Source organism: Python bivittatus, unplaced genomic scaffold (genome assembly GCF_059951505.1).
Source record: "Python bivittatus isolate LINGU-HERP-01145 unplaced genomic scaffold, Pbiv_v1 ctg000020_np1212, whole genome shotgun sequence".
In the NCBI taxonomy this organism is placed as follows: domain Eukaryota; kingdom Metazoa; phylum Chordata; class Lepidosauria; order Squamata; family Pythonidae; genus Python; species Python bivittatus.
Genome location: NW_028277030.1, coordinates 103,768,544 through 103,792,978, shown reverse-complemented (window position 1 = coordinate 103,792,978; position 24,435 = coordinate 103,768,544). Strand labels below are relative to the sequence as shown.

General features: G+C 39.8%; 1 long non-coding RNA gene across 1 annotated transcript; it reads left to right on the top strand.

Moving 5' to 3' along the window:
- The first annotated feature begins 10,033 nt into the window (after positions 1-10,033).
- LOC112542087 (uncharacterized) lies at positions 10,034-11,735 on the top strand. Its single transcript, XR_003085960.2, has 3 exons — positions 10,034-10,264; positions 11,051-11,241; positions 11,563-11,735. It is a non-coding gene; the product is annotated as an uncharacterized LOC112542087 (long non-coding RNA).
- The last annotated feature ends 12,700 nt before the right edge of the window (positions 11,736-24,435 follow it).

The following is a 24,435-nucleotide window of genomic DNA, read 5'->3' as shown; positions in this document are numbered from 1 at the left end:
CAGTGCCTATTTTTAGGGGAGGTGTGCTTAGTTCTGTAAAAATAGACCATTTGCTGCAATCCTTTTGCATTATGTTTAGGCAGCAAGGTGCAAGAACCAGAATAAGACCATTGTGTTTTTCTTCTGGATTGTATATCACGCACTCAGGAACTGTGTCTGCTTGATCTGTACTAGTGAAAAGAAAATTTGTCTGAGATATTAAAGGAATAGCCACACACTTAGGGGATGCACCAGAAGTGTTACCGGGGCAAAAGCACCTCCTCTGCCAATGCGTCAGCAATCTCTCCAGCAAGATTTTAAAAAAACTGCCGTGGTTAAAAGAACTCTGAATTACTCATGGACAAGGGCTGATATCATAGTGTTTTAAAAGGCTATGTAGAATCTGATAGGCATTTTAAAGAAGGCTTAGAAAACTACCTGGGGCATTTTGGCATTTTAGATAAAGAACGTAACATACTGCTTGGATACTGGATTTCCTGTTTTAGCAATCCCAGGTTCTGTTCAGTAAGCATAGGTAGTAGCAATGTGTTGTGGAGTTAAGGTCCAAACCATATAAAATACACTGTGTTGCCTACCCTTGCTTTAGACGAGTGGGCAATCTATACTCTGTGAGCCACATGCAACCCGGAACTATTTTTGCAGCTCCTCCAAATGCTGAAAATTGGCAACATTATTTGTTATTTTTGTTTTGATACACAAGCAAACTAGCAAGGTTAAACTTCTATAGCACTAGGCTTAACACATCTACTTTTCCTAAATTTCCAAAATCTTGAAAAAATTATGATGTCCTCTTGAGCTTTCAGGGGCAAAAAAAGTAGTGGTGGTGGTGGTCCCTCTTGATGATGATGATGTGGTCCTAGCAGAAAAAAATGTCCACCTCTGATTTAAATTATTGTGATTTGTAGTATATCAGGCATCCTTTGAGGGCTCAGGAGTATCTGCAGGATGTGGTCAAAAAAGTCAAGATAGCAGCTGCAGTCGTGTGATTGAAGCTTCAATTGCTTTTTATAGGGATCCCATGCACCATGTGCATAAACACAAGCAGATCTTTAATCATACCATTGCAGCCACCATCTTGACTTTTTTGACCATACCTTGCGGACACCCCTATCAAAGGATTACTTTAGTTAGTTCAAAATGTATGAAAATGGTGGTTGGGACTATGTGGATACTACAGCATACCTTGCCAATTTTAAAACAACTTTATTGCTTGCTGTTTAGGGAAGAAGGATCAGCCCAGGTCAGTAAGGTGTTGCCATCCACTGGGACAGTATAAAGGTAAAGAATTATCAGAAGGGACAGCATGACTTTTGGGGTTGCCTGTCAACTCTTAGCACCAGGGGTACAGGCTGAGTAGGCACACAAGATGCTGTAATAACACAGAGTAACTTTTTTTCTAAAATAACTTTGATATATAAAAGCTCAGCTTCTAGGACATATGATTATTATACATCCTTTTGCCTTCCTTTTGGACAGTGCATAAGCAAGCTCCTTATTTTTTCTGTGGAAGATGTATCAATATTTAGAAAAATTGCCCTGTGGAAGAAATTGCTTCGATAGCCTAATCCATCTTGTTCCTATTTTCCTCATTAGTGTTTGCAGGTAGAAATGTGAATTGGTACTGAGATATTTTTTAACCAGGTTTTCCAAAAGGCACTCCAAACTAGTGCTTTTCTGTAACTGGTAGGCATATCCACCCTACAGCTGCTATGGCTCTAAGGAATGACTGTGATCTCTAATGGTGCATTGCATTTGAAAAATTCCATTGGTTTCAACTGCTTTTGAAGTTAAGAGGTGGACTTGTTTTTCCTAGAGACCAGCACTCATATACACACCACATACACAAAGCAGTTCATCTCATGAGAAAAGAATCAGCTGCATGTAACATGCTGAGATCTGGCAGTGATAAAGTTCTCTTGCAATAAATTACTTGGCCAAAGTAATTCTAAACAAGCCTGTCTTTTAGTATCCCAGACATGTGTTCATTGCTGCCTGGGTTGAGCAATAACCCAATCTGTTTCTTAAAAAACAAGAGATAACATGCATGCTTGCTCGGTCCAGTCTTGCCTGAACATTAAACAAGTTAAGACCCAAGTTTCAGGGCAAGGGAGGAACACTGACAGGCAAATGAGAGAAGCTTGGGTGCTACATGTTCTAGGATCGCAAGTGTAGCTTCCAGAATTAAGTAAATAACTGAAATAATACCATCACTTTAATTATCATTCCTATATACTCAGGGCCTCATGTCATTGGTAGATTAGGCTCTTAACCTGACCAAAGTAACAGAACCAGGAATGCCAACAGAAGCAAAACTTCCACATCTTAAGACTCTGCTGTGAAACTTGGCAATACAAAGGCAGAATGAAGTTTCTGATCCTCACGGATCTTAATGAAGTTCTTCGCGTATTTTCAAATTTCTTATTTCTTAAAAAAAAAAATCAGTGGTATGCATATTAATCAAACCTAAGATTATTGAGAAGTATGAAATTATTTCAGCCAGCTAAAAATATAAATATAGTTTTAATATTCTGGGCTACATGTAGAAGTGTGTATCTTTACCTTCCCCTTCTCTTTTCCCTTCTTCTTCCTACATCTGTCCTTGTTTTCTCAATATTTTTTAACTTTTTATTTCACTTGTATTCACATGTTTTTGAAAAAGTTTGAAGTAGGTCAGAATATTTATTTGGGAGAATCCCTGGCACAGGAGCGTTCATTACTTTGCCTTCCATCCCAGTCTTACACTCTTGAAACCAATGCCAAAGGTGTATTTCAGCCTTTGTCCCACAAATCCCGGTTGTCTCCACCAGTATCAAATGTGAGTTCATTGTTAAAATGCACCCATTGCCTCATGCGTGCAACTCCAATGCCAAACTGTGGTAATAGTAACACCTGAAATGGCCAATTAGTTCAGCACAGAGAGAGATTCATTGGGGGAAAACACATACTGTGAGACAGAGGGTCGTACCTAATTTGCAGAGCTTATTTGCATACACTCCTGACTTAATTTGCATAATATTTGAACAAACTTGGTGGACGCATTGCTGCTGATGGACATATGGCAACGCTTCTGTGATGCCATTTGTGCAATTTCTAGTGACAAACACAAAGTTGCAGCTGGGGAGAAGGTAGCATCTATTTTCATCTTGATATTACAGATCCAGCAATTATCACTTTCCTTTTAAATGGATTAAGCAATCGAGATAGAGTAGATAGAGAGGTCTTGGTGGGTTAGAATTACTGTAAGGCTGAGTCTTCCAGACAAATTCTCCAGATGATGGTGAAATCTAAAGCGAATAAAATCATGAAACAGCCTCTGATGCAGAGGTAAGGATGAAAAACTATTAAATCCATAAGCTGGGCATTGAGGATAAGTTTGTGTTATAGCCGCTTTCTCTAAAGTCCCTCTCTGATCCCAGACTTTGTAGAGCTAAAAAGCTGTAGTCCTATTTAATAGTCTGACTTGACCTGCAGATTCCCAAACATGGCTGCTAACACATAAGCCCTTGTCCTTTTTGTCAGTGTAACTCTATAGCTGTTGTCATTTTAATTTTTTATCCTATTGTCCCTCCAAATAAAAGGTTTCTCTCTCTTAATTTTATTTTCACAACTATGTGAGGTAGATTATCCAGTGAATATAATAGGCAAGGGGGGATTTGAACTCAGCTTCCATCGTTTCTAGTATAGTAATGTGCACTTCATTGATCTGACCTAACAAGGAAGAATTAGCAATGAACTATTGTCTCTCACCACCATTGCTGAGTGGCAGATAGTTAATGGAACTTCAGGGTCGAAAAAGCTTGTTCATTCTGAAACATGGCAGAAAAGTCTGGCATTGCGTGCTGGTAACCCCAGGAGAAGCAGGTATGGGTAATACGTTGTACTGATACAAGCTACTCATATCACGTGGCAAGCATAGTTGTCGTGTGGACAGTGAAGTCCCTTGCAATACCTTGGGCAATAAGCATCATCTGTCCACACCTTTTGACAACTGAGTGTGCTCCTTGGGAATCCTAGCCAGCAGGTTGCCAGGGCATCATCTAAAAATACATGTCCACCCAGAATGCCATCCAAAAGTTGTAGGAAACCCCACATAATACCAATTATATTTTCCACCATTGTGTTTGCTCATAATGTGTATATTTGCCCTTAATCCTAAAGAAACAAAATGGTGCCTAACACCAATGGCTTTTCTCCCTGAAATAAAATACCACTTTTGGAAGGTAGATTTTCTTCAGGTCAGAGATGTGAAGGGTAAAAAATCCCATCATGAAAAACTTGGTTCACATATCATACTAAACCATCATCTGTTTTGGCTTACCATAATATATGAACCATCTCATGACAGCTTAGTATTCTATCACTATGGCTTGTTTCACAAACCATGGCTTAAGACATCCTCACTTAGCACAGTGTGTGCGTATTTCTACTGGCACTGTGATCCTAATGCTATTTGCAATTCAAAAAATCCTGCAGGGTTAAATATGAAGCTGTATTCAACACATTTGACTATATTTATAGTTTGACCCACATTTTGGCACTCAGCCATTCATTCCTAGGTCACAGAAGCTGTTTGCAAATAAAACAATAGGAGACAGTGATGAAATCTAAAATCATAAGTATGTACCTGAAAAACTATCTTCTCCTCTGCCTGCTCCCCCGCCACTTGCTAATGCATTGAGAAGCAAAGTTGCATCCACCTTCCTTCTTGTGTTCCTTTTCGGCTGTTGTATGAGTTGACTGCTCAAATTAGATGACCATTTTCACTCAAGAGAGATGCTTTCTGCCTGAAATATCCATGTTCCTCACCTAGTAAAACAGGCAGGCATTCATTCACCAGGATTCTTAGACTGGTGTCATTTATTGTGTGTGTGGACAGTGGGGGGGATAGTGGAAAAAGGAAGAAATGAAGCTCTTTGCTAAGAGGAAAAGGAAATTCGTTCTATGGTGGGTGGGAAATCTGTAGCCCTATGGATGTTTGTGAACATCCCACCAGCCCCAGCCAGTGGACTGATCAGTGAGGGAGAATCAGTAATATCCCAAAAGTCATGGAGAAAATCTATCTATATGGTCTCTAGGAGTCAAAAACAACTTGATGACACATAATCAATATCTAAAAAGCCAAATTCCTCATCCTTCCCCTGACATATGGGATTTCACATAATACACAATTTGCACCCCCAGTTGATCAACCCCCTCACAGCTCAGTTACTTCCCCTACATCCTCCTAGTTTCTATTTCCTACCAGCAACAAACTCCTGGAGTTCTACCTTTCTGTGTCATCCTCTCTTCCCTTTATGAGACGTGTGTGTGTGTGTGTGTGTGTGTGTGAGTGAGAGAGAGAGAGCGAGAGCGAGAGCAAAACAGAGAGACAGGATGAATATGAGACAATGGGGGTGGGAGGTTTTTGATCCCACACTTCTTACTTTATCCTAAATCTGGGAATCAACTGGGATGTGATGAGATGGAGATCTCTGTAAGTGTTTATGTAAGTGCATATTAAAATTTAACAGTTCAGCGGTGACATTAATTAAAAGTTTTAGTAATAATATTTAATTAAATTTCATTTTCATTCCCACATTTTTTAAAAAAATGTTTTGCAAACTCATTCTTCCTTTTCCACACAACAAAGCATTCAAAGACTGGGGTGATCCTCAGCCCAAGGAAAGCTGTTCACCCCAGATCTAGAATAGCTACCATTTCCTGAATCAGCATTTACAACCTTAGGAGGACATGACATTTTTTTTTTCTCTGTAAGAATCTAAAAATAGCTTTATGTAGAAATGTGAGTGCTCTTTCCATCTCTCTTTCTCTTAAAGTTGTTTCACTTCATGCACATTATCCTTTTTTGTCGTTGTTGTTTGTTTATAATACCATACAAACCCTGTTCTACATGCCGATAAAATTGCTACGTGCCCTCCATTTCACAATCTATATATATGAGGTAGCCTTTCTATCTGTGGTTTGGTGCATTCTTGCAAAACAATCGTTTGGGTTGATGGTAAGAGATAATATACATTTCTATCTTCCCATAAGCATTCAGGATGAGCAAAATATACACAATAACACAGAAGAAGCAAAGCAGGTCAGGCAGGTTTACAGCTAGCCAGAGGCAAGCCTAATTATATCTCATCTGCACAGATGTAAAGGCCCACACAAGTTACCAAGCTAAATAGTATAATACTTCAGCTTATTCTATACTTACCTTTTTTTTCTGGAATAATAATCTCCTTGGCAATATAGTTAGTGACTGCTACATATACTTTTGGCACTCCTTTGTTCTGAATTTCTGAGTTTTGTTTTTCATTCTTGTTTAAAAGTAATGTATTAACTATTATTCCACAGATTCTTACTCAGATGAAAACGATTGGTTGAATATACAGTATACAGGTAGTCCTCAACTTACGACCATTCATTTAACGATCGTTCAAAGTTACGACAGCACTGAAAAAATTGACTTATGACCAGTCCTCGGATTTATGACCATTACAGCAACTGGCATGTATTTACAATGGTTGCAGCATCCTGGGGTCACATGATTGCCATTTGCGACCTTCCCAGGGGGTTTCCAACAAGCAAAGTCAATGGGGAAAGCTGGATTTGCTTAACAACAGCATGATTTGCTTAATGACCACAGTGATTCGCTTAACAACCATGGCAAAAAAGGTCATAAAATTGGGTGCAACTCACTTAACATCCACATCGCTTAGCGATGGAAGTTCCGGTCCCAATTGTGGTTGTAAGTTGAGGACTACCTGTATGACAATTTAGCAAGTGTACATAAAGCCACATGGAGTACATTTGTGTCATTCAATTTCTTTAATACTCCTAGTCTACTCCAATTTTGGTTTCTGTCAGAAATAACTTCATCCATATAATTTCAGAGTTCCACTTTTGACTCTTTTGTCCCTTAAACATTCTTCCAGAAGTCTGGAGGGTCATCTAGGTGCTTTTGGCAAACCTGAAATGAGCTTCAATCTTCTTCTTAGTGTGCAATGGCTTCTGCTTTGCTCTTCTACCATGAATCTCGCTGTGCTTTTCTCATGGTAGAGTCATGAACACTGGCTTCAGCCAAGGTAAGAAAGCCCTGCAGATACCTGATTAGTGTCCTGGGTTTCATCCGTTTGACATGGGAGTGATTTTGACTGGATAGCTCCTCTTGGGAAGATGAGTTACTATCCCAAATCTTCTCAATTTCAGGCTATGCCTGATTGGGGAATTGGTGGAACCCAAGAGCATTATAAATGGTTTTCTAACCTTTTGTATAGGGCTGGTCCCAATCAACCTTGAATGTTTAATCAAGTACTTACATAACTGGCCCAAGTTATCCTATTAATTAATTAATTAACTAAATTTAAATAATTAAAATTAATGAGTGAAATTTATTTTTGAATTAGGTTTACCAATGTAAATTTAATTAATTAATTAATTAAAATTTAATTTAATTGGACTAAAGGAATTGCTACTTTCACATTGACACATAGCATGTTGGATGACTTCATTTTTCTCACCAACCTTTAATATTCTTTGTTCCCTTTATATATCAGTAGGACTCATAAGAACCTCTGATAAGGTATAGAAAACTTCAGAAAATCCAAACACATGGTGAATACTTTTCCATCCAATGTAATGAAAGAGCATTTACAGTACAGGAAACATGAGAATATTATTACGATTGTTTGATAAATGATCAAAATAATGATTCAGTTAAGCATCTCTGATTAATTCATATGTTGAGGGCCTGTCCTTATACTTAGTATAATGAATTGTGAAGTTCTTGGCTTATGCAGCTTCAAGGAAGGTGAGGTTGCAAATACGAATGCTCCTTTTTTAAACAGGAGGAGGGGAAGAAGAATTAGTTGTTGCTGCTGTTGTTTCTGAAGATAGAAATGACATATCAAGAAAGCAGGCTCAGTTAGACACAACTCTTTGACGTCTCCCAGAGCCAGTTGTACCATTAGGCAGAGTGAGGTTATCACCTCAGAGAAATGATTTTAGGTGTCACAAAAGGTCAGTACATTGCTTTTGTTAGTTAATTTATCTGTTTTATTCCCAGAGAAAAACCCTTCTAGGACATTCTGCCTCTGAAGCTAAAATAACCTGGTCAGCTTTGGATAATGGGGGAAAGGGAACTATTTCCAGCGTCCAGAAGTTTTCTTTCCTTGTGAAAGAGATTTCTTTTTCTGCCTCCTTTCCTGTGAGGACTTCTTTCATATTTTGTATGATGGGTGCTGATGGAAGGAGAGGGCAGCAAGTGCTCTTGCAGATGTTCCTGTTTTCTGTTCTCCATCTTTCAGTTGCTCTAACACCTCCCTGTCTGCTCACACTTTTCAATCAGAAAAAGCCCACTGTAAGAAATTGACGTTGGTCATATTTCTTTCCTTTTGGATTTAATGGAAGTCTGAGAAACCAAGTGGCTGCAGACCATTAGAAAGATAATTGTGCAGTGAAGGACAGGGCAGCGACACTAAACTCTTGGCCTTCTGGTAATAGACTAAGTGCAAGAACACTATTTCCCAGCCATGAAAATTTCATCAACATTCTCTTCTCTGAAAAAAAGTGCAAAGGAGCCTCCTTTCTGCCAATGGAATGAGAATGGCTAGAAAAATGCAGGAGAATGTGTCTGCTTAGTAATACTTAAATAGATGGAGGAACATTATGACAAGAAATCCTTCTCTTGGACTTTCAGGAAATATTTTCAGGAAAAAGATTCACACTCGATTATCATGATTAAGGAAAGTGGTTTGAAGAGGCAAAGAAAGAAAGATTAAGGTAGACCAGCATGATGAATCGAAAGAGATGGTATGGTAAAATTCAGGTGAAGACTTTCTGTTCCTTTCAATGTCCTAAAGCTTATGCTGAGGGATCCTGAAATACAGCTCTGCCTCTTGCAATTGGAAAGGATCCTCACCCTCCATATTTTCTGCATCAATCAATTACACTGCCTAAAGATAGAGTCTTTTCATCCTGACTCTTCCACTTAAGTCTGGAAGGCCCCAGCTATTTCTGGCTGGGTTCTAAACTAGTGAACCACATCATTTGCCAAGGACATCGAGAACCAGTGCCAAAAGTTTCCAGCTCAATGGTACTGAGTACTCTGTCAGCCATAGGCAGGGCCATCCAAGCTGGATCTACTACCACTCCTATTACTTGAGATTAATTTTATTTCGCCTCAGTGATGAATAGATTCTGTACAGTACACAGACATAACACTGTTCTTGCACAGCTCACTTACAGACTGCATGATCAGGCTCTGCTACTGTAGTTTTTTTTCTTTTTCTTTTCCTTTTCTGTTTACTTCTGATGGGTGTGCACTCACTTCTATTCTTCTGGGTCAGTTTGGCAGGCCAGAAATACTTCCAAAACTTTTAAAATCAGTGGTGCTATTAATGAGCCCCTAAACCCCATTCAGCTGAGTGAACAGGAGGATCTGTAGACCAGTAAGACTATCCTATCAAATTATCACTATCTGAATGCAGAGTAGAAGAGTGCTGAACTAAGTTTAAAATTACCCACCATATTACTGCTTAAAACATGGGGGAATCAACTTGCAGAGATAAAAACGTAAAGACCAGAACACTCAGAGGAGACAAGATTGCTGTACAAGTGAACTTGGACAATTTATTCAAAAGGAGTGCCTGAGCAAATCTACATTGCCACAGACAAATTGTTTTTGGTTGCATCACCTTAAAGCTTGGCTGGGAACAGATGTTTCTGAGAGATCTGATAGTGGTAATAGAAGCTGAATTGTTTGGTAGAATGGAGTTTTCATGTATTTTGTTCCAGGACGGCTGCTGTTCAAGTGGAGTTTGCATGTTTTGAAACAGCACAAACCCTTATAAAATCTGAAAACAGCAGAGCAACTGTATGTGCCAAGGGCAATGATGTGCCTTTTGTATCTCTCTGCAGTTTTAAAAAAAATTAATTTGCAGCCTAGCAAATTTATTGTGACATGAAGAACACAGGGAGAACAAGTCTGATTATTTAACCATCTAAATGGTGCCAACGTCAGGTCCTGGATGGAAGATAAATGAAAGAGAATTCTCAGAGATGTGCACGTTGTTTGATGTTATTTTGGTTGACTCTAAGAAAAATGTTGCAAAACTATGGATTTTGTTTCTTGTGTACTGACATAACTATCTTTGTGTTTAGTTGTTAAGCAGGCAATAGCTTTCTGGAGTCAGTCTGTCAGGCCTCCTATCAACTGCATCCTGAGATCTTGGGCTGATTGAAGACATTTTGCTGCTGGGGACAATGAGCAGGATAGGTATCTCCGCCCATTCCATGGGTATAGTAAATGGTGACCCGGCTAACAAATCAATCTTATTTCAACAGTGATGACAAGGCAGCATTCTTCACTGCACCCAAGGGCAGCTGCTTAGTTTACGGAGGTTAAAGGCAGGCGAACGTTACACGAAACTCTGTCCTGCAACAGCTGGCTGGCTGCTTCTGCCCATTAGCATTTGAGGGCTTACATCCTTTCCCTGCAGATACCAGGAACGGACATCAGGCTTTTGCACATAAAGCTTGTGTTCTACCTGTGAGCTACAGTTCAGTTGTTTCATAGATAACAGCCTGCTGCATCAGGTCTATGACACGCTGAGAGGGAGAAAAACTTCATCTAAGTGACTACACGTCCAACATTTTCATTGACTGTTTCCTATATCCACTGCTTATTTTGGGATTACAAGAATCTTTCCCCCTTTTTCAGAAATAGGGAGAAAGGCAAACTGGTTCCCTATTACATAGAGTCCTTGCAGGGTGCTTTTTCCCCTAACTTACATTGTAATTCCTTAACACAAAAGAGTTTGACACATAGACATAGGGACAGTATTTCTGGGATACAGAACTGAGCCCTTTGGCAAACTATATCAACTAATAATCAAAAAATCTGTTTGGAGCAAAGGTTATAGCATTTTAGAGTAGGGCAGTGGTTAATAGTCATTCCTAAAAATAAAATGGTTTTTAAAAATCAGCTGTGTTTCAGACAGAGGAACTGCTTTCTTATACTGCTTTCTTGAACTGCTCAATATCTTCTTCTTTTGCATTTTAGATTTCTTTTCTCATCACACAAATGGAAAGGTAACCAAATAATATCGTGGACATTTGGGAACTTTTGAACCAAGTCAAGACCTTCAATCAAATTTGACCTCAAAATGTGAAAAGGCAAAAATAGGCCTATTTTACCCAAATAACTTTTGAGATGACAGAACTGATCTGAAGTGGCATTACCTTTGATTACCGGTGAGAGTTGCATGACTGAATGCAGGTTTCATGTTTTAAAAAATCTAGTCTATTCAAATGAAATGTAAGAGTGAAAAGTTTTCACCTGCCTTTTTCCCCTAGATGAGTGACATGCTTTCTGTTCAAGGACTTTTTCTGACCTAAAAGAAAGCATTCATTTATGTTGTCTCTGAGCAACTGTCAGAAGTAGTACTTACTATTCAACAATATTTTACCACTTCAGCTGTCATGTGCGTGCAGTAGGTCAGTGACTGATAATCACTTATTTTCTTATTGACATTTATGTATCTTGTTTTTGTTTTTGTTTTTTTTGCACAACAGAATCCATATAAGGTAAGATCTGGACAGTAGATGAACTTCGGAATCAACCGCTCTTTCCTTTGTAATCTTTGGATTGTTGAAAATTTTGAATCAGAAGATGTTGGCCACCAAAAATCTTTGCCATTGCTATTTCTACTATTTTTCTTCTTTTGCAATTCTTCTATTTCTCATACTTTCACTGTAATCTTTTTTTATTTTGTCTTTTAATTTGTATATTATGAAAAATAAAAATAATTGAACAATAGAAATCTTTGCCATTGCTTATTTTCATTACCTTCTTTTACAGTCTTGCCTAACTGGTGCCTTCCCAATACCCCAGTACCTCCAGTAGGGTTGGGATGAGTCTGGGATTGGGAAGCCTGGATTAGAGCAAAGATATTTAAAGTTTAACATCTTCAAGAAACTTTTCTACACTGGCTTTAGTGACTGACACCTATATACTATCTTTACAGGGCAGCTTTCTGACTTGTACAAGGTCTTAAACACCAGCTAAGTCTGTTTGCCTCACTGCTGTTCTCCTGGGAATGAGAATATATCCTAGTACATACTGAACACTTCCCTATGTGGGCTAGCTGTCTTTATGGAAGCCCAAATACTATTAATTATCCCATTCAATAACACTGGGAAATTTCCAAGAAAACACCTGATCCAGAATAATGTGCTGTATAGATACTGTAGCTTGGGTTGACCTGTTTTATTTGCTCCTACTCTTCATTTCTAGCACTCTGTGATTTAGTGTAGTTATGGAGATCTCTAAGGGCGACCTGGAATGGTAAGGCCAACCCTAGACCAAATGGTGCTCCAGGCAATTTGTGACAGGAGGGCACCTAGTTGGGGAAGGCTTGGCTATAGATATGAAATAATCACAGAATAATATTTGTATTAAATCCTTAGAGACTTCGAAATGCTCCAGTACCTCAGTCATAGACTGGCATCCCCAGCCATTTAATCCTCACCTACCCTAGCGTCCACAAGCAAAGACTGTTGGGCTCATCTTTTGGTTTGTCTTGGTGAAAATGAATAGAACTTTGCTGGCACTAGCCCCACTTATTTGTGTTCATTTGAAAAGGAGAAAGGTGACAGAAAACAAAAGTGGCTAGTTGGAAGATGGTCAGAACTCTTGAACACTCTTCCCTTTGACCAACTACCCTCCTGTGCAATTTCCCTCTTTACAGTTATGAAGGGTGCAAGAACTGTGTTCAAGATTGGCATCAGCATCTAGCATCCTTGAGTAGCTGGCAGGGCTCATCATTTATGGCTGGATTCTTGCCGCCATCTTAATTTCTCACAATACCCTGGAGTGATGCTTTGTTGTAAGACACTGTGGGAAGTTTAACTGATGACTAGATCCCCTCATTTTGCATTGCTTAGCACATAGAAGCTGCCAGCCACCAAAGAAGCTCACCAGAACTTCTTGACCAAGGAGGAGTTCACCAAAGTCCCAAGGAACTCTCTTTGTAAAGAAGGGCCAGGTCTGTTAGTTTTATAGCTGACAGGAAAAGCAGAGGAATGAATCAATGAAAGGATTCTTCCTTGAACACACATTTAGTTCCTCCTAAAAGTTGTGGAGCACAGTAAGCAACCATCAGAAGTTGTATTCCCTTTGGAAACTTGTGAGAAAGGGAACAAACTGTAAGGTGAAGATTGGAGGGAAATACTGGCATGGCCAGGGCAGTAAATGGACTGACTTGATGAATCTCAGAAACAGTTCCTTGCAACACATCTCTGGAATTAAAAAACTGCTCAACTCCTGCTTGGCCAGCCTTATGCTGGAGCTAACCTGCCCCGAGCACTATCACCAGGCTGGTTCAGAGAAGCATAATTTTGATCGCTCCACAGTTGTGGGAGAGGCTTTCAGTTTTATGGAGTACATACCTCCCTTTCCTCACTTGCTGTCTCCATGGCATTTTAAGGCACCCTGCCATTTTTATGACCTGAAAGTTCTCCCCCACCTCCACTTGCTTTGTACGGGTTTTTCCAGGCTTACAAAAGGAGATCTTTTAACCCATTGTTTTCCTTTTCTGCATAGTAGCAGCAGCTTGATGACAAGCAGGCTAGAGTGTACTAAAGGCTATGGAAATGTGTTCTGCCTTCTGCCCCCATGCAGTCGTCTGCTCCCTCACAGCACTGCTGGCAATTTCCAAAGCTGTCAATTCTCAGCACGTTAATAACCTTTCATAATGTTTAATTACTTGGAAAGATAATCAGTCCTAGGATTATTAGTTAAAAGGCATGCCCACTTTGTTTGCTGTTGGCAAAGACCGCACTCCTCTTTTCATAAGTATGATGTGACTGAGGGTGCTTCACACCAAGCAAGATCTATTTGTGCAACCTGGGAAATTTTTACCTCCCCACCCCTTCACCTCCCCCTGTACTGCAATTCCATCTCAGATCTGCAAAGCAGCTTCCCACAAAATTGCCACCTGATTTCTTTAGGTCCTATGCTGGGTTACAGAGAAGTAATCAATTTCTTTCAAAATTATCTTGGTGTTTTGCCATCTGATATGAAGCACTTTCCACTAATCTTCCAGAGGTGCAAGGCATTCACAGATGGCACTCGCTGCAGTAGACTCCTAAAGAGGAGGATTCTCTCATAGTAATTTAAATGAGCAAATTATTTTATAGTCCTTAACTAATCCAGACCACAACAATTTACAGTTCAGATTTTAAAATGTTGCTGTATGAAGAAATCTTGTTGTTCAACTTTCTCTCCCCAGCCTTCTCTGTCATTGAACAGTCCTATTCCTTTATAGGATTGTGAGGGGTTTTGAGGGGAAGGGTAGGGGAGGTTAGCTTTTCTCCAAAATATTTCTTCCATTTTGGATTCTTTCGAGGATTACACTTCCTTCCTGTTGCTTTTTATTTGTATTAACTGCATAGCTATCACAACAAAGCATATTATATTGAAATTAGTATATATGAAATTACTTTAGCTTTTTGTTCCCACACCTTTGGGCAGGAGTTAGGCAGGACAACTGTGAACACTATTATGACAGCATTCCCCAATATTGTGTTCTCCCAATCTCTTGCACTTCAATTCCCATCACCATGGAATTGTAAACCAACACATTTGGAAGGCAACACCTTGAAATCCCCTGATATTGCTGAAGATTAGTTGGCAGAGTTACGAAAGCATTTTTACTTTTTTATGGAGAATATTTTTGTTATCTAGACTCTTCTGGAAGAAGACAGCCTTTTAGGAATCTGGGCTTACCTTCTAGTCTGCCAACTGTGTAATATACTTATTCAATTTGTATGAACAAGAAAAATAGAGGAGTCAGAATTAATGCACTTCCACACTACCACCATTTCAGTTCCCAAATCCTTCAAAAGTAGCTTGAAGCCAACAATAATTGTCTTCACTTCTACTGACCTTAAAACACTCCCACTGGCTAAAAGGCTGTGCCCATGTGGTTCTGGGGAAGTGGAAACCACTGGGCATGTCCTATTACAATGTCCATTTTATAGAGAAATACGAACAAAATTTATTTCTCCAACGATCAGGAGATATCCTGGCAGATCGGACGCTGAATATCTTCAAATCCTCCTTAAAGATGAGTGGAGTAATGTTACAGTGCAGGTGGCAAGATTTTGTGCAGCAGCCCGTAAGAGTCGACGTATTATTGTGAACAATTGATATAAGCATTCTGTGTTCTATATTTATGTATTTAAAAACCGATACTAACTTTTAATTTTAATGGTTTATAATGTGTAATTTTAGGATGATTGAAGCCAGGTGAACAAAGTATTGTAAATGATTTTTTAACTATAATTGACAAGTACCTTGGCTAGTATACCTCGGATATATAATCCCTTAGTTGGATTGGACATATTTCATGTCCTTCCCTTCTTTTTAATATTGTACTGGTCTAATTGACTGTAATAAAGGAATTGAATTGAATTGAATTGACCTTAAAACACAGAAGATGCCATGATTTATTCAATGCTCTCTCCAGCTGATCAACAGGAGAATGCAAAGAACATAATTTGATCAGTACCCTGCCCTGAACTACTACTGGTCCTGAAGTAACCAACAGTCCCTCAACCCATCATCCCCCAAAGGGAAATAAAATTACCTTTTCAGTACATCTTATATACATGCATTTATTGGTTATTTGAGTAGGTGTTGTAGGTGAAGCATCCTGGTTGCAAAGCCATCACCTCTCCTAAATTCAAAACCCCATTTAAGTGATAATCTTGAGGTGCTGAGATGTTAGTCATGAAAGTGAACATGCTTGCTACCTTTTATTTCTGCTATTAGATTTACATATGAGTTGGGGAGAGCTCTATGGTGTTTGGAGACAAATTTCTTTGCAGAAATGAATCCATTTGCTGCTCTTTTCTTATGACAGTCTTCCCAACCTGGCGCTTTCAGTTGTGTTGAATTACATTTCCCTATTTCCCCTCAACTACAATATTTATTGAGGTTGATGATCTAATATATCTGGAAGATCTCTGATCAAAGGCCATAGAACAATGGTTCTCAGTCAGTGGGAGACATATCACTAGTAGATGCAAACATAATCTAGAAGGGGCAGGTACATTTTAAAAACTTTAAATAAATCCTTATTGAATGTATATTTCTTGTAAGTAACAAATATAATAATTAAATGCTTGTAGATGCATAAATGCCCAACTTAGGGAAAATGTGTTTTTCCTAACATGGTATGCACTTAGGTTTTTAATAGGGAACTAGTCAGAGACTTTAAGAGAATTGTTTGTTCTTAATAGAGAATTAGTCAAAATTGAGATATGAAAGGTTGAGAATCACTGGTGTAGTGAATCCAAAGTCATCAACTGTATATGTATTTTTAAAAATTGTCCTGCAATTTAATGTAACTTTATAATTGCTCCTATTCACAAAGCAGATTGCCCTGTTGTTCTGGTACAGTGAGTACTAGTTCATTTAGCTCCTATAATGTTCAGCATGGACCTGGGTTATGAATGAAAGCTCTTCAGTCAACCTCAACAAAGAAGTCTATGGATGATCAGATGTGTCTCTCCCTCTTTATGCAGGAAATTTAATTTCTTCTTCTATATGTTAGATGCTAATGTTACGTGCTAATACAGTTCTCCCAAAGCACTAAACCATTTTCAGCTGATTACTGCAGGCATTTTTATGAAAATGGGGACATAGGCCAAACCAAATTCTATGAGCTGTGCCTGTGCTCTCCTACCAATTTTTAAGGGTAAATGCATGCATTACAGATGTTTTTGTCTAATTGCTATTGTCAACGTTTTATGCTGTGCCTCTTCCTTACTCTAGTCTCTTCTTCCCTCCTTAATTCCTTTTGTTTTGATTATTTTGCAGGGACTTGAAAGCAAAACTAAAGCCAACATCTCAGAAAACTGCTGCTCTGTGATCTCAAATACTTTTGTACCCCCTTCGAATCTTCTCATCCTGTCTGAAATTTTTGGCTGCTATATGAATCCTCCCAAGACCTTCCTCTTTCCTGGTATGAATCTCTAGCCTTTCCTCAGCAACAGACTAGTTCTGCCCATGAAAGGGTTCAGGGAGTATTTCTAGTGGGATTTGGTGATCTTTGCTGATTGTCTCCTCCCCCTTGAAGTGTCTTCAGCCATGTTCCAAATTTGCTCTGCTGCGGGTCCCTCTAGAATAGCACAGCAGGTGACACTGGGACTATCAAAAAAGGCTAACTCTCTTCCCTTCCTGCTTGCCAGAGTTGCCTGAGAATTTGGCTCAGCAAGTTCTCCTGTTGGCAAAAAAAAAAAAAAATGGATCCAATCTACCAGAAAGTATATGGATATAACTGTACAGATTAAGGATTTAGTTAACAAAAATAAACATCTGCCATGCAATTCCAGGAAGAAAAAGCACTGATGATTGGGGAATAAATGCACAGTGTGTTTCATGTTGGGAAAGACTGCAGACAAGTTGATGGCAGGATGAAATCACCTTTTTGATTCCATTAAGTCTGAAGGAAACTTGAAATGAACCTCAAATTTAGTCAAGAAAAGCCAGTAATCCCAGTTCAGCAGCTTATACTGTTCTTGCAAGATGTCCAGCCAGGCTTCTCTACAAAACCCTGTAAGAAGGTATATTTTTCCCCCAGAACAGCTAGATCCAGCTCTATTTGTTCCATTATAAATAATGAAACATGTTCCCATTAAGCAGACAGCAATTAGACTCTATCTTCTCAATTCCCATCATTCTTAATTATTTCTGATTCCTGTTATATTTACACCATGCTTGTCATTAAACATGCTCAGGGCAACAGGCAATATTAAAAAGTATTATAGAAAATAACTAATCTTCATAACATAGCAAGCAATAATAAAACCATACAAAATGTTATAAAAAGACATTTTAGAAAGGAGGAGGGGAGAGAGACAGCATAGGACCAAATACACTGTTTTCCTTTCTTTTACTATCCTTCATTCTTTGTAGATAAGCAAATTCCCATTCTTCATTCCCAGTATTGGGTAGATTCTCTAGACATGATGCATAGTTTTATTAGAGATTATGGTATGAGGTTACCAATATGTTTATGAGCACGGGAGTGCCTGTTAAAGCCTGAACAGTAGAGTATGAGTCCTCAGGCCCATCCCAAGGGGCTAATAGTGTATACGAAATGGCGGCAGTGGGATGGAGTCCCACTGAACAAATTGTGGGGAAATGGTGGAGTAGCTCTTTGAAGTTGCATATTATAGAATGAATGGCTTGAGCTGCAGATGATCAGGGATTGTGTCAGGCCTAGCCCAAGGAACTCCAGGAGACCATGTAGATTCAGTTCAGCAATGTTTATTAGCTACCACTTCTAGCAAGAATCTTCCCAGACTGAAACCTCAGTTCCCAAAGTCAGCCAGTGAAAACAGAGTGAATTCCTCAGGGAGGTGCCAGCCTCATCCTCTTATCTCTTCCTCGCCCCTCGGGAGACGAAAGAGCATGTTTCCCTCCCTGAGTTTGGCCTTCATAATTCCATTCCATCACAGATTGAGACAGATGGCCTAGGCAGAGGGGTGCCTTGTAGTACAATGGCAGAGCCCCTTTTTGCATACAGAAGGCCTTGTTTTCCATTCTTCCATTCCCAGGTAAGGCTGAAAAAAAAATTCTGTATAAAACCCCAGGAGCTGCTGCCTGTTGGTAAGTAGACAGTACTGAACTAGGTGGGCCATGATCTGATTCAGTCTAAGATGGTGTCTATAAATAGCTGGGGGTTGTGGTGGTGTAATCTGAATAGGTTCCCCTCATCAACCAAGACTGGAGTAGTAAACCAGGAATGTGCAACCTGTGGTACCAGGCCTGCATGCACTGCACCCCTTCAAAGCCTTAAATCTGCTCCCTTACAGCGTCTCCAAAAGTTGCCACAATATAATTTTTAATATGAGAGAAGGGGAAATTCTTAATAGAAGAGGAATTATTGTGCTAACTGAATCTCATTTCTTCTTAATTCAATATAAATAAAAATTAAATAAACACTTCATTTTGTCCTGACTACACTATGTTGAAATGTTTCTTCTGGCTCACTATTCAAAAGCTAGGATGAACCTCAGCCAGAAAAGACTGTGCACCCATACAATAAAGGATTACCCACAGAGAGCCGGTAAAATTACCTGAGTCCTTATGAATGAGCTAGAAATCTTAGAAGACCCGGAAGGACAGACAGGACAGCATATATTTGAAGCAAAAAGCATGGGTAGCAGTAGATGAAAAGCATTTGACAGCTCCCAGGCCTTCCTTTGAGTTCATAGGATTGATAGAAAACTCAGTGCAAAATGCCTCTTATTAACAAAGACACAGCATCTAAGTATGATTTCAAGCAAATTACTCTATAAAGTTATTTACAGCTATATAAGCCAAGCCAGGGCTCTCCTGTCTAAACCATGATAGATTTACCAGCCTCCATTGCTCTTTAACCAAAAGCCAATCTTCAGTAGCCATCATGGTTAGCACACCCTCCCTTGGAGTTTTTCCTCAGTTCTTTTTCCCACAATTCCCTTGGTTATTTAAGATGTCACCTCAAACGCTAGCACGCTAGTCCCTCCTCTTTCCTTATGAAAAAACTAAAGGTTCCCTAATCTCTTCTTCTTCTGTTACTAGCTAGCTAGCGCAAAACATGTGTTTGGGTTTCTGTGTGGATGCATGAATAGCCAGCAGGAAGCCATTGCAGAATGCAATGTTACACAACTCTTTAAAAAACACACACACACACACACACACACCCCTCCATGTATATCCTTAATGGCATCTGAACAGTTTGTGCTTCAGGAAAGAGATTTTGTGATACTGATGAACAACTTGAGAAAAACAGGGAGGCAGGGAATGGCTGGTCCTAGAAAGGTAAATTTCTTTTAGAGGTTATTGGGTAAAGAATAAAAGATTATTGATACCGCAGTTGAATCTTCCTCAGCTTGGAATCCTCAAGAGATATTGGGATCATGACTGCCAGAATTTACAGCCAGCATCTTAATACATTTATTCAACTTTATAGCATAATAACATAATTAGTGTGCTAGGTTATAGGGACTGCATCTCAAAAGAATATTACAGTACAGAGCTGGCAAAGATACCAAAAGGATAAATAAAATAATGAAAAGTTAGACATTTCTCATCTGAGGAAAGGTGATAACATTTGGACCTGAGAAAACAGGGCAAGTAAGGATTGACATGACAGAAATATGTACTAAAATTATGGAGAAATCATTCAGAGACAAGGTTCCCCACCCCCCTTCATAATTCCTGGATTATCCCATTCAGCTGAATATGGTGGGAAAGACATAATAGACAAAAGGAAGCTAATACTTCTTCAGACAACACATCATACATTTGGGAAATTGGCTCCTACAGAATATGATGGCTACCTGTGGATAGCTTTAAAAGCAGATTAGTATGATTCATGAAGGAAATGATGTTCAGTAGCCATTAGGCATAGTAGCTATTATGTATCGGGTTCAGATGATCCTAAATAACAATTGTTGGGTAGGAAGAGTGAAAGAATACTTGCCTAATGTCATAGTTGTGGACATCTCAGAAGCATTAGCCACTGCAAGAAACTGAATGTATTTCATTTCTCCCTTTCTGCTAAGAAACAGTGCGCATGATGGCTATCAAGACCAACAAGGGCGTTCATCAGTAAGTTTCAGTAGTCAGCTGCCTCAGTAGGTCAGAAGACATTCTGGTGACTTAGCTCTGTGCTTGATTTTCCTCAGTTGCTTTGTGCTTTCTAGTCTATCAAAAGCCTTTATGAGAGTGAATATTTGTTTAAACTATCAGTAACATTATTTACTTGCCTAAGCAGTCTATGGCATGTATGTGCATGTGTGTGTGCATGCACAATTGTGTGTATTTATTAGCAGGCTTGTCAAGTTGCAAAAAAATATTTTCAACAGCCCCTGGGGGTGAAGATCACATTTTTTAAATCGTAATGTTCACTGCACTGAAATGTAGGGACTTGCCCGTGAGTGGGAACTGGCTGCTTTTTGGGCAACTGCCAGAACTCTTTTGAAAACAACTGAGCTGGGTTTAGCTGCCTGATACTCATATGCATAAGATCATGCAGTTACACAAGCAATTTTCTCACAAGTGAGAGCAGCTAGCTCCGTTTCCTACTGGCTTGTTAAGAATTCTAAAACTTCATTGCCTGCAACAAGGTCAGAGACATGGGAGAAGGTAAGAAAGAAGAAACAACTATCAGAATCAGCTCAGGGACTAATTTCTTCTTCAGCTCCAAGATCTCACACAAACACACACACACACACAACCCACCCACCCCAGATGAAATGTGCCTAGTCCAGATCTCTGGTCATAAAATAAAACAGTCTATGCCGCAACTAGGTTTACTGATCCTAGTTTGCTGTCCAAGTGACCAGGTTGAGCCCTGTTGCTGTCCCCTGGAGGGTGGGGGCTTTTCCCCTTGCCTGCTTTCAGCCAGCCTTGGAGCAGAAAACACAAATAATGCCAAAAAAGGAAAACCAGATGGGGGCTGCTCTTCCTCTTTTAAAGCCCACTTGAGAAATCCCATCCTCCTGATTAGCTCCTTGGCCTTTGATTTTCCTGGGCTTTAACTGTCTTTTCCCATTATCTGGATGGACAGGTCAGTTAACTTTGCTTTATAACCTTTTCAGGAATTTATCCATGTTCACTGCAGTATGTTAAGTTATAGTTACCTTTGGGGGCTTCTCTTCTCATGCCAATAGCAGCTTGGAGAGAGAAATGCAGCACTGCTGACTTCCCTGTTGACTAACACAACTGTCTGGTAGTTACAACTTTCTTTAATACATTTAAAAAGAAGAGTTCCAAACAAACATTGCATTCACACCATTAACAGTCACATTTGCTGCCCCTGTCCCCAACCTCTCATCTTGACCTTGGCTCCCACCCATTCAGAAGAGGTGAGATAGCTGATAGCAAAGGTAGGCAATCTGGACCCCAAGGCTACAGACCCAGCCCACCCCCACAAGTCTACAGTTTCATTTCAAAGTCTTTCTGCAAATGACCTGTTCAGACCTCTTGGCTATTCCTCTCCAGGCAGCTTGCCAAATGGGGTATGAGGAATTTAATTTAATGTAATTGGGCAGGAGATAAGTGGAGTCAGAAAAGAATTTATCTCACCTACTTTTGACTCTATACTGCCCACCAAAGTCTTTCTTCCTGTCTCTCCCACTGCCTTCAGATTCTGCCTTAGGGAACACAGCATGTGCCAGGAAAAAGAGTCCCCACTCCTGGTCTAGTTGTTTTTCAGCTTTTTGTTCTGCAAGCAACAGCAACTTGGGAGATTCACAAGTTATCCCTCATGTTCTAGAGTTAGTTTGGAAAGAAGTGGGGGGGAGGGGGGGAGAACAATGCTGAGTTTGAGCCTGATTGTATTATTCATGAGATTCTACCTTAACTATGCTGGTTTCTCTGTGTTGTGGTTACTGGCTTTGCAAGCCTTCCTGTGTGGTTGCCTCTCTGATGCACTCCATCAATCTGAAGGAGACATCTGCATCTGGCTTGTTCAGTATGTTTTCTATAAAGTGTGGCCGTTTTCCCATTTCTTTCGGTTAACAAACCACCTTAAATCTGTGGGTAATGGAATGATGGGTTTTTTTTTTTTTTTTTGAATGCTTGGTGTATGATTATCCTTGGGTAAAGGATGAAGTAAATTAACCTATCCAAATCTTTTCCTATTCTCCCTGCCCCCCCAATCCCTTGTGCTCTTTCCTTGTGGTTATTATCACTAAGACTCTGATTTCTGCTTCTGAGAGCAAAATCCCACGCTGTGAATATGTTTGGCAAATCCTATTTCTCTTCCTCATGCCCAATTCCTGAAATGTCAGTAAAGCTACAGTGAAGGAGAAGACAGTATACGAGTTTTCTTTTTCTTTTAATGTATCCCTACTGAAGTCGGAAACCATACAATTAAAGAAGGAATAATTCCCATAGAATCTGGGGAAAGGGCAGTCTGGTGCTATGCACAAACCATGGTAGCTGGAATGAAATAAATAGTCAATACCAGCACAGGACATTAACCTGAACCCCTATTGGCCCTGATTATTAGCAACAGCTATACTTAACTAGAACAGGGATTCTGTACTGTTGGGTCTTGGAAGAAGAATCAATCAAAACATTGTCCTGCCTGAAGCAGGCAAAATGGCTTCTTACCATTCTTATACAGAGAACTAGACAAATTGGTCAAAGGCCAAACCTTCCCATCTCAGTAGACTGGGTACCCTGGCCTAACAACAGCTCCATCACCCCAAATGATAGCTCTATTCTCCAATGTTCTTAGAGCTTTTTTTAAAAAATGTATGACTAGTCCCCCTTCATGGATCACTGCCTTGTCGTGGCGAAGGGGCTTGCGTAACTCAGAGAAGCCATGAGCTATACCGTGCAGGGCCACCCAAGACGGACAGGTCATGACAGAGAGTTCTGACAAAATGTGGTCCACTGGAGAAGGAAATGGCAACCCACTCCAGTATCCTTGCCAAGAAAACCCCATGGACAATGTCAAAAGGCTAAAAGATATGACGCCGGAAGATGAGCCCCTCAGGTCGGAAGGTGTCCAATATGCTACTGGGGAAGAGCGGAGGGCAATTCCAAGTAGCTCCAGAAAGAGTGAAGCGGCTGGGCCAAAGCCGAAAGGACGTTCAGCTGTGGATGTATCTGGAAGCGAAAAGAAGGTCCGATGCTGTAAAGAACAATATTGTATAGGTACCTGGAATGTAAGATCTATGAACCAAGGCAAGCTGGATGTGGTCAAACATGAGATGACAAGACTGAACATCGACATCTTGGGAATCAGCGAACTGAAATGGACGGGAATGGGTGAATTTAATTCGGGTGACCATTATATCTACTACTGTGGGCAAGAAACCCTTAGAAGAAATGGAGTTGCACTCATAGTCAATAAGAGAGTGGGAAAGGCAGTAATGGGGTACAACCTCAAAAGCGACAGAATGATCTCAGTGCGTATCCAAGGCAAACCATTCAACATCACAGTCATCCAATTCTATGCCCCAACCACTGATGCTGAAGAAGCTGAAGTTGACCGCTTCTATGAAGACCTACAACACCTTCTAGAACTAGCACCAAAAGATGTCCTTTTCATCATAGGGGATTGGAATGCTAAAGTAGGAAGTCAAGGAGTAATCGGAATAACAGGCAAGTTTGGCCTTGGAGTACAAAATGAAGCAGGGCAAAGGCTAATAGAGTTCTGTCAAGAGAACAAGCTAGTCATAGCAAACACTCTTTTCCAACAACACAAGAGACGACTCTACACATGGACATCACCAGATGGTCAGTACCGAAACCAGATTGATTATATACTTTGCAGCCAAAGATGGAGAAGCTCTATACAGACAGCAAAAACAAGACCAGGAGCTGACTGTGGCTCAGATCATGAGCTTCTTACTGCAAAATTTAGGCTTAAA